Here is a 9,143-nt window from a genome sequence, read left to right as displayed (position 1 = left end):
CAGCAGATGACCTAGAGTGCAGGACCAAATACTTAACCCAAATTTACATTAAGGTACAGCAAACACCCATAAAAGAAAAAATTTAGAATTCTCCAGTAAGAATAGAAAACCAAATCTTTTTACACAGATTTTCCAGATTTGGGGGAAGATGCCATATTCCTAAGTTCCTCAATGTGAAAGGAATAATTGTACTCTGTCCTTAATGCTGGACAGCCCAGGCCCACCTGCTAATAGTTAATCTTCTGGTGATGAATCACTGTGTTCTTAACAAGGCTGATCTTTAGCTTAAAGATAGTTCACTGTCAGGCTTGTTCTTGAAGCCTCTCTTGTCTGGGAGCACTTGCTAAAGGTTGTGCTTTGGCAAATAGAGCCTGTAAGACCTCAGACTCATCTTTATACTATAATGAAACATCAGAGAAAGACTTTTAGAGGAGGATCAGATGTATACACCAAAATAAATTGATAAAGAGGACTCTTAAGTAAAATGCAATTATCAATGCATAGATGATATACTCAAGAAATTTGTTGACATCATTAATAATAATGTTAAACTGCATAGGATCTACTAGAGATTCCCTAAGCTTTCCACCAGAGATCTTCCAAAGTAACATTGAACCATATTCTGGACCCAGCCACTCAACTGGTCATGTTCAATTGCTTTTCAGTCATACCTTCATTTAAGGGTTTCTTGGTTAGGTTTGCTGTTTTCTTTACCAGTTCATTTTTATAGGCGAGAAATCTGAGGCAAACGGGGTTAAATGGCTGGCTCAGGTTCACATAGCTGGTAAATATCTGAGGCCTGATTTGAACTCAGGAAGATGAGTCTCCTGACTCCAGGTCCAGCATTCTGTCCACTGTGCTACCTACCGATCCCCAAATGGTCGTAAGCTTCCATAATTATGGTAGCTACTCTATACTTCTCCATGTTAACAGCAAGAACAGCACAAGTTTGGGGCATACGTTTTGCCTAAAATATATGTAAATTAAGTCTTCGGCATTCTCATGCTCTAGCATTTCAGAAAGAAATGAGGTAGGCTGTTATCGCTGAAGCTATGCTAAGGCTGTGATCACCTTGTCCTTTTATTGATATTTACTAGTCTTCCTTTTAATAATATCTTAAGGAATTTTGCTAAGAATTAAAGTAAAATTCACTGGCTTATCATTTGTGGTCTTCCATTATCTATTTTAAAAAACAAATCTTCAATCCTCTAATCCTTCTCTTTTTCCTCTTTCAAAAGATCACTCACTGTATCTTTACATCAGCACCCTAGAAGATTGCTTGATTTGGGACAGTTGACTTGAATTCATTTAATTTGGTGTCATCTCCCCATCAGCCATTTATATTCTGTCCTTTGGGGGCAGAATTCAACCTCGGTTGAGAAAACAAAAGGAAAGCTAGAATATAAGCTTTCAGTATGGCTTCACAAGTCACTAGTCTGGTCTCCAACATGTCAACGATCCACAGTGGATAGCCTTCCCCTTCCTTGAGTAAAGATTTTTACATTACGCCCTTTATGGAAGGCATGGTTGAATGATTCCCATCTCTGACAATAGAGGTATCCCTAAAAAAAAAAGGATCTGAGGATATGAGGTATCGCTCATTCTATTTCTCACACTTCTTTCTCACATACAGCACTCTGTTCTAAGAAGTCTGTACCTTCAAAACAATATTTGAGGACTCATTCTAATTCAAAAACATTCCATCACACCATCCACTCAGCAACCTGCCCATTTATTTGAAAACACATTTGAAATTCAAATTCCCTTTTTGGTTCTTACTACTATACCAGCCTACTCCACCTTTCCTCTGCAGCTTACCAAATATGGGCTGTGACCCAGCAACTTCTAGTTCATTCCCTCAATAACTAAGTTCCATGGTGGTATTTGTGCCACTGGACTGTGATAACTCTGGAGGAGAGAGGCTGGTGACTTTGCACGATTTTGCCTCACTTCAATTCATGGGTAAGTAAAGACATCATTCTTGTGATATCATTAGTCCACCACCAAATTAGCTACACAGATCATCCATACTTGTGTTTTCTAAGTTAGAGATCCATGCTATCTTCACATGTCCAGAAATCTGAGAAAATAATATTAAATTCAAGTATTCTCTCATTCCTTGTCATCCATCTTGCCACTAATATCCAATCTAAACCCCAAATAACAAAATAATATTCATATTACAATTCAGTTTTTATTTGTCGATAATTTGAAATCCATTAAACCCATATCTAACAAAAAAGTACCTTACATAGTTTTAATGTAGAAAAAATTTTAAAAACCAGCAAAAAAGACTAGTAAGAATGATGACATTTATAAAGCCAAAAAAAAAAAAAAAAAAGAATTGATCATCATATAGTGTTGTTGTTGAAGTATATAACGATCTCCTGGTCCTACTCATTTCACTCAGCATCAGTTCATGTGAGTCTCTCCAGACCTTTCTGAAATCCTCCTGCTGGTTATTTCTTACAGAACAATAATATTCCATAATATTCATATACCACAATTTATTCAGCTATTCTCCAACTAATGGGCATCCACTCAGTTTCCAGTTTCTGGCCACCACAAAGAGGGCTGCCACAAACACTCTTACACATACAGGTCCCTTTCCCTTCTTTAAGATCTCTTTGGGATATAAGCCCTGCTTAGTAGCACTAAATAGTAGCACTGCTGGGTATGCACAGTTTGATAACTTTTTGAGCATAGTTCTAAATTGTTCTCCAGAATGGCTGGATGTATTCACAATTCCACCAACAATATATCAGTGTCCCTGTTTTTCCACATTCCCTCCAACATTGCACATTATCTTTCCCCTTCATTCTAGCCAAGCTGTCATGTGTGTAGTGGTATCTCAGAGTTTAGACTCTACTTTTAAAAAGACTTTTATATTGTTTGATTTTTTTCCTCCTTTTAAAAGAATTGTAATAAATTCCTCTTTACTAGACTTCTTATGCTTCCAAGACCACTTAGGTTGTGGAAAGTGCTTAGAAAAAAATCCATTTGGAGGACATTTATCACCAAAGAGTGGGATATGGTAATAGCAATATTTGTTTTACATAGGCTGGCTTGATTCATTATTATTATAATAAATTATATTAACAATATATTATTATAATATATATTATATATGTTGTAATATATAAACAATTATATACCATATTATAAATGTGTTATATAATATTATTATATTAATATTCCTATTCTATAATGATGATAATAGCTAACATTTATATAGCACCCGTCAACTATGAACCAGGCACTGTGCTAAGTGCTTTATAAATATTATCTCATTCAGTCCTCACAATAATCATGGGAGGTAGATGCTACTATTATCCCCATTTTATATTTGAGGAAACTGAGGCAAATAGAGGTCTAAGATCACATAACTAATAAGTGTCAGAATTTGAATTTGACTTCAGACCCTGTTATGTTATTCTTTTGCCTTTCTTTGAAAGTAGGAGGCCATCCTCAAGAAGAGCAGCACTCAAAGTACTGACCTCTTGAGGTATAAAGAGAGCCCATTTCATAGAAAGCTGATACTCCTGAGGTTTGGCAGGATTCCCACTCCCTATTGAATTCAAAGATAAGGGGGAGCAGCTAAAATCTAATCTTAGTTAAGTTATACCCTTTTAATCTTATAACTTATTTTTAATTGATGTTTATCATCCCCAAGTATTTCATTGCTTTCTGGTCCTGAGCCTTGCAATTTGTATATTAACTTAGAAAACTACAAATTAACATCATGTTGTATTTTTTATTTTGTTAAAAAAAAATTTCCAACACTAATGCAATCTTGGCTATGTTAAGAGGAGGGACATATAGCTTCTAAGAATATGAAAGTGATAATCCACTTTGGTCAGACCATATGGAGAGTTCAGAATTCAGTTCCAGGCACATATTTTATGAAGAACGCTGATGATCTGGTGAATGCTCAGGAGAGTATAACCAAAATATTGAATTCCAAATCATGGCTTATGAAACCTATTGAAAGAATTGGGGGATATCTGACTTGGAGAGAAGACTTAGGGAAACTTGAGAGTTACCCTCAGAAAGTTGATGGAAAATTTTGAATGATGGGTAAGTACAACTAGCAAAGAGGCAAATTTAAACTTGATTTAAGAGAAAACTTCCTAACAATTTAGAGCTATTGAAAAGAAGAAATGGCTACCTCAGGGAATTGTTGAGTATGTCAATTAGTCAATAAATATTGAGCACCTACTATGTGACAGACACTGGAATGAGTGTTAAGGATACAAAAAGAAGACAGTCCCAGCACTCAAGGAGATTACATGCAAACATATGAACCCCTTAAGAGAAAGGCAATGTGCAAACTATATACAACCAAGACATATGTAGGAGAAATTGGAAATAATCAACAGAGAGAAAGCACTAATAATAACTCAAAAAACATTTATTATAATGAATTATGTTAAGTAGATTTATTATAAATGTAAAACAATATAGACAATGTATTAATAAAGCAATATAAATATAATAAAACAAGTAAATATTTATGTGGTATTTTGTGCCAGGTACTTTGTAATTATTATTTCATTTGATTCTCATAATAATCCTGAGTGCTATTATTAACTCTATTTTACAGGAAACTGAGGCAAACATTAAATGTCTTGCCCAAGGTCACTCATCTAGTAAGTGTCTGGGGTTAAATTTAAACTCACATCTTCCTGAATGTGTTTCCAGTGTTTCATCCTCTGTACCACTTAGCTTTCAGGGGAAATTGAAAAAGGTTTCCTGGAAAGGCTGTGGCTTGAAGGAAGCCAGGAGTCAGAGGTGATGGGATTGAACATTCCACTCTCTGATTCACTAGAGGACAGTCACTGAAAATACTGGAGCTTGAAGATGGAATGTCTTGTTTGAGGAATGGCAAGGAGGCCAGGAAAACAGGTCTTTCCCAGCAATTTCTCCTCTAAAAACTCTCAAAGTACTTCACCTCCCAAAAGTTTCCCATATATTGTCTAATTCCAAAAGAGAGTCAAGGTTTCTTATGCCATCTTTTTAATATTCGTGGAGCCCCTAATGCCTCCAAACACAAGGAGTTCAAGTCTGTCTTCTCAAGATATTAATTAAATCTCATGTACCCTCCTCCAGGCTTCTGACCCATCATTGTAAGTCCTGGCAGCCCAAATGGATTCTTCATAATGTAAGCAACTGGTATGATGTTGTTGCTGAATTATTTTAGTTGTGTCCAACTCTTTATTGACCCCATTTGGGGTTTACTTGGCAGAAATATTGAAGCGTTTTGTCATTTCCTTCTCCAGATCATTTTACACATGGGACAACCAGGTGTTATAATGAGGAGAGTCCCAGTCATGAAGCCAGGAGGAATGGAGTTCAAATTTGTGACTTTGAGAAAGTCACTTCACTCTGGCCCAGTTTCATCATCTGTAAAGTGAGGGTGAAGGAAAAGGCAAACCACTTCAATATCTTTGCCAAGAAAACTCCAGGATGGAATCACAAAGAATCAGATACAATTGAACAAAATTTGGAATGATTTCTATCACCACTCACTGGGCAGTAGATGCAAAAAATAAGTTGGCACAACTCAACTCTATTCATTTTTTAAGGAAGCTCTATGACATCAAACACATAAAACACAGATACCCTCTCATCCTTTCCTCTGCTCCCTTTTTCTCAGTTAAATCCCAGCTATATCCAATTCTTCCTATAGAGAATGTATGGTCAAGTTCTTTTTCCAAGATGTAATTTCCAGTTCATCAGTGAATACTTTTTGTTTATTAGATGAAATTTGGCTCCAAAGAGGCAGAGAAAACAATTAGACTATGTTGCTTATAGATTTTCTTGTTTGATATATTTCCCATAGAAAATCTCCTCGTGCCTAACTTAAGATCTTCTTAATTATATCTCACAGTGAAAAGGCTTTTTGAGACTACTTAGTTTGATTTTTCAATTCTCTCTATCCACCCACTTTGCAGATGAGGAAATTGATCTGAGGGCTTAAGAGATTTGCTCAAGACCAGAATTACTAAGGCTGTAAGGGGTGCTCAGGAAGACTAGTACCTCTGGTGGAAAGGCTTGCTGAGTCTCTTTAGGGCTTCTCATGTACCTTTGATACTCACCTAATTCACCCACTCTCACTGGTGGCTTCAAGAAGTGGTAACATACATAATGACCATACCCTAACAGGCTAAACCAGGTTGAAGGCAATCAATACTCAAATATGTTGGTGAATTAGACGTATGTCTATCCCAAGCACATGAAACTTTTCCCTAGAAGAATGGGCAGATGAGAATGATTTATTCCAATGGCCATGAAGGCAACCAAAGCAAGCATGTAAGGCTTGGTCAAATATCAAAGCTGCCAAGGTCATCCACTGTATCCTGGATTGTTGCCAGTCATCTTGATTTTATTCTATCACTGGACTTTGCTGACTCAGGAAGAGAGAGTGGACCTGATGACTGTGCAATTCTGCCTCACTTAAAGCTAATTCATGACCAAGTCAATACATCACATGTGATGTCTTCAGTCCTCTTCAAAAATAAAGGACAAACATCAGCAGAACTGGGCTCAAATGCACACCTTCCCTTGCTCTTTCCACCATGCCCCACCACATCGTTTCAGTATAAAGATATTAGGATGAGTCCCACTGAAAACTTAATCCATGCTTTTTTAGATTGGTCCTTTGGGTATGTCCCAGGCACTCCCATTGTTCTCTGTCATGTCACAGGTTCATAAAATTTAGTTTTGAGAAAAACACCACTTGAACATTGGAAACATTCAATTTACATATAAAGAAGCTGGGTCTCAAAAAAATATGGTTGTTCCCCCAAAATCATATATAACAGAAGTGGGATTTGAAACTAAATCTCCCAGTGAAAAGTATCTGTCCCTGAGAACCCAATTTAACCAAGGGGGTGGCAAGCTTTGTTATTAAAAGACTGACCACCAAAAGATTGTTGTTTTTTTTTTATTTTAGTTATAGCTAGACATAAAACTATCAACTAAGGCATGAAAGAGCGTAGTGTTCTATATTAGTGGGGGTTGTATCCAGACTACTGAAATCACAGATCTTAAGTATTTGAGTCAACATACTTATCTACCCCATCAGGTGAAATATTTCACTGCCTTATCTAATTTTGGATTCAATAGATATCTGGGAAAACTTAAAGAGCACTGGTGTGGGAATCAAAAATTCTGGGTTCAAATTCTGCCTCTGATACAATTAATTGTGTGATCATGGGCAAATCACAACCTCAGGCATCTTCCTAGGGATTATTTCCTGAGTCACCAGACATTGTCATTTGAAAATCCAGATCTCTTTTGCATGTTCACGTCTTTGGATCAAATCCTAGAAAGATATCAGCACCTAGTTACCATCACTTCATTATTATTACGTGTTGTAAAACTGTAAAACAGCTTTTCCAGAAAGAATAAACAGTATTCACACTGCTTTATCGGTCACACAGTGAACACAGGCTGGGTCTCAGAATATTAAACTGTTTAAAAAATGAGCTAAATCACTTCTCTGGTATCAACCAGATAACTTGCTGATGTTTGCTTTTCTCATACTTCTTGATTTGTACTTAGAACTTAGGGAACGCCCTTCACCTAAACAGGCTAAAACTTACCAGCTATAAACAGGTTTTGACCTGCCAAAATGGTTTTGAAAGTTGTTGTTCGTCCTTCAGTCTGGAAAAGGACAAATGAGATCACATGTGGTGATGTCTTGACTTGCACATGAATTGGATTTAAGTGAAGCCAAGTTGGGCAAAATCATCAGGCTTGCTCTCTTCAGGGTCTTCAAAGTCCAGCAGCAAGATGAGGGTTAAAGTGGCAATGGCTCAGGATGTGGTGGGTCTCTCAGAGTAGTCTGAGGCTCCCAGAGGCGCAAACACAGCAAGAAACTAGTGTCAGAAAAGCCAGACATTCCTTACTCTAAATCCAACACTATCCAGAAATCCAGGCTGCCTATTTTCTCCCTGACAATGTTCTTATTATTTGCATAACTGGAACAAAGACATAGGACAGAGAACAACAAAAATAACTCAGATTTCTATAGTCTTTTAAGGCAAAGGGAGCTAGATGGTATAGCAGACAGAGCTCTTATATTTGATTTTGGAAATAGTTGAGTGTGAAGGCAGGGCAGGGAAAAGCAGGGAGGTCTCCTTGGTTGGACCTATACTTTAGAAAAATAATTTAGTCAAGATGGCAGAGTAGTAGGAAACTGGACAGATGAGATCTCAACAAAACTCCTCCAAACAGATTTAAGTTAATATATCAGACCAAATTTAATGGGGGAATCCAGAAAAAAGTCACAGCAAATTATTTGACTAGCTCAGTCCAGTCAGAGGGTCTGGGGATACTGGGGATGGATCAAGACAGGAATACTTAGCATGGAGCACTCTACTACCCAGGGAGAGGCTGTGCATCAGGGCAAGAGGAAATCTTGGATCATACAGAGTACCACCAGACTCATACAGAAACAGTACAAGAGGGACAGATACCAACTTAGCAGCCTTGCTTCCCACTACTCTGGATCATAGATGCTAGGTGGACTGAGAAGACTGCAATAAGGTATCAGAATAACGAACTCTGGAACTACTATTGAGAGAGAAAGAAATTCAGAAGCAAGCTATAGCATGTGGCCAATCCCATGAACAGAGCAGTATTTCAGTTATATCTAACTGCAAAGGAATAACTAGAGCAAGAATGCCAGGATAAAGGGGAATCTTCAGTTCTATCATCCTGAACCAACAGAGCTTTCCAGCTGGCTGACAGGGACTGTCCATAGTGTTCTACTGTTGATCAGACCAAATCCCAAGAGCTGATAGAGCTCAGACCAAGGGGGCATCAATCAGACTTTGCTCTGGATCAAATCCCTTTGGAAACCCTGAAAGCATGCAGCTCCCTAGTCTTTTTCTGAGATGATATCCCAAGAAAACATTAATGGGACCAGACTAGAACTTCCTTCCAGAAGTGTGACAGTGCCCAGCCCTAACATTAAGTCCTAAGTCAGGAAGTAGATTAGAAGAATGTGCAAAGAAAAAATAGAATCCCACCATAAAGAGCTATTACTTTATCAGGAAAGCTCAAAACACCAACCCAGGAGAAGAACATTTATAGAAATTGCCTCAAAGAAAAACCAGTTTAGACACAAATTCAAC

The sequence above is a fragment of the Sminthopsis crassicaudata genome, chromosome 2 (genome assembly GCF_048593235.1).
Source record: "Sminthopsis crassicaudata isolate SCR6 chromosome 2, ASM4859323v1, whole genome shotgun sequence".
In the NCBI taxonomy this organism is placed as follows: domain Eukaryota; kingdom Metazoa; phylum Chordata; class Mammalia; order Dasyuromorphia; family Dasyuridae; genus Sminthopsis; species Sminthopsis crassicaudata.
The sequence above is the reverse complement of the archived record's forward strand: the minus strand, read 5'-3'. Positions refer to the sequence as shown.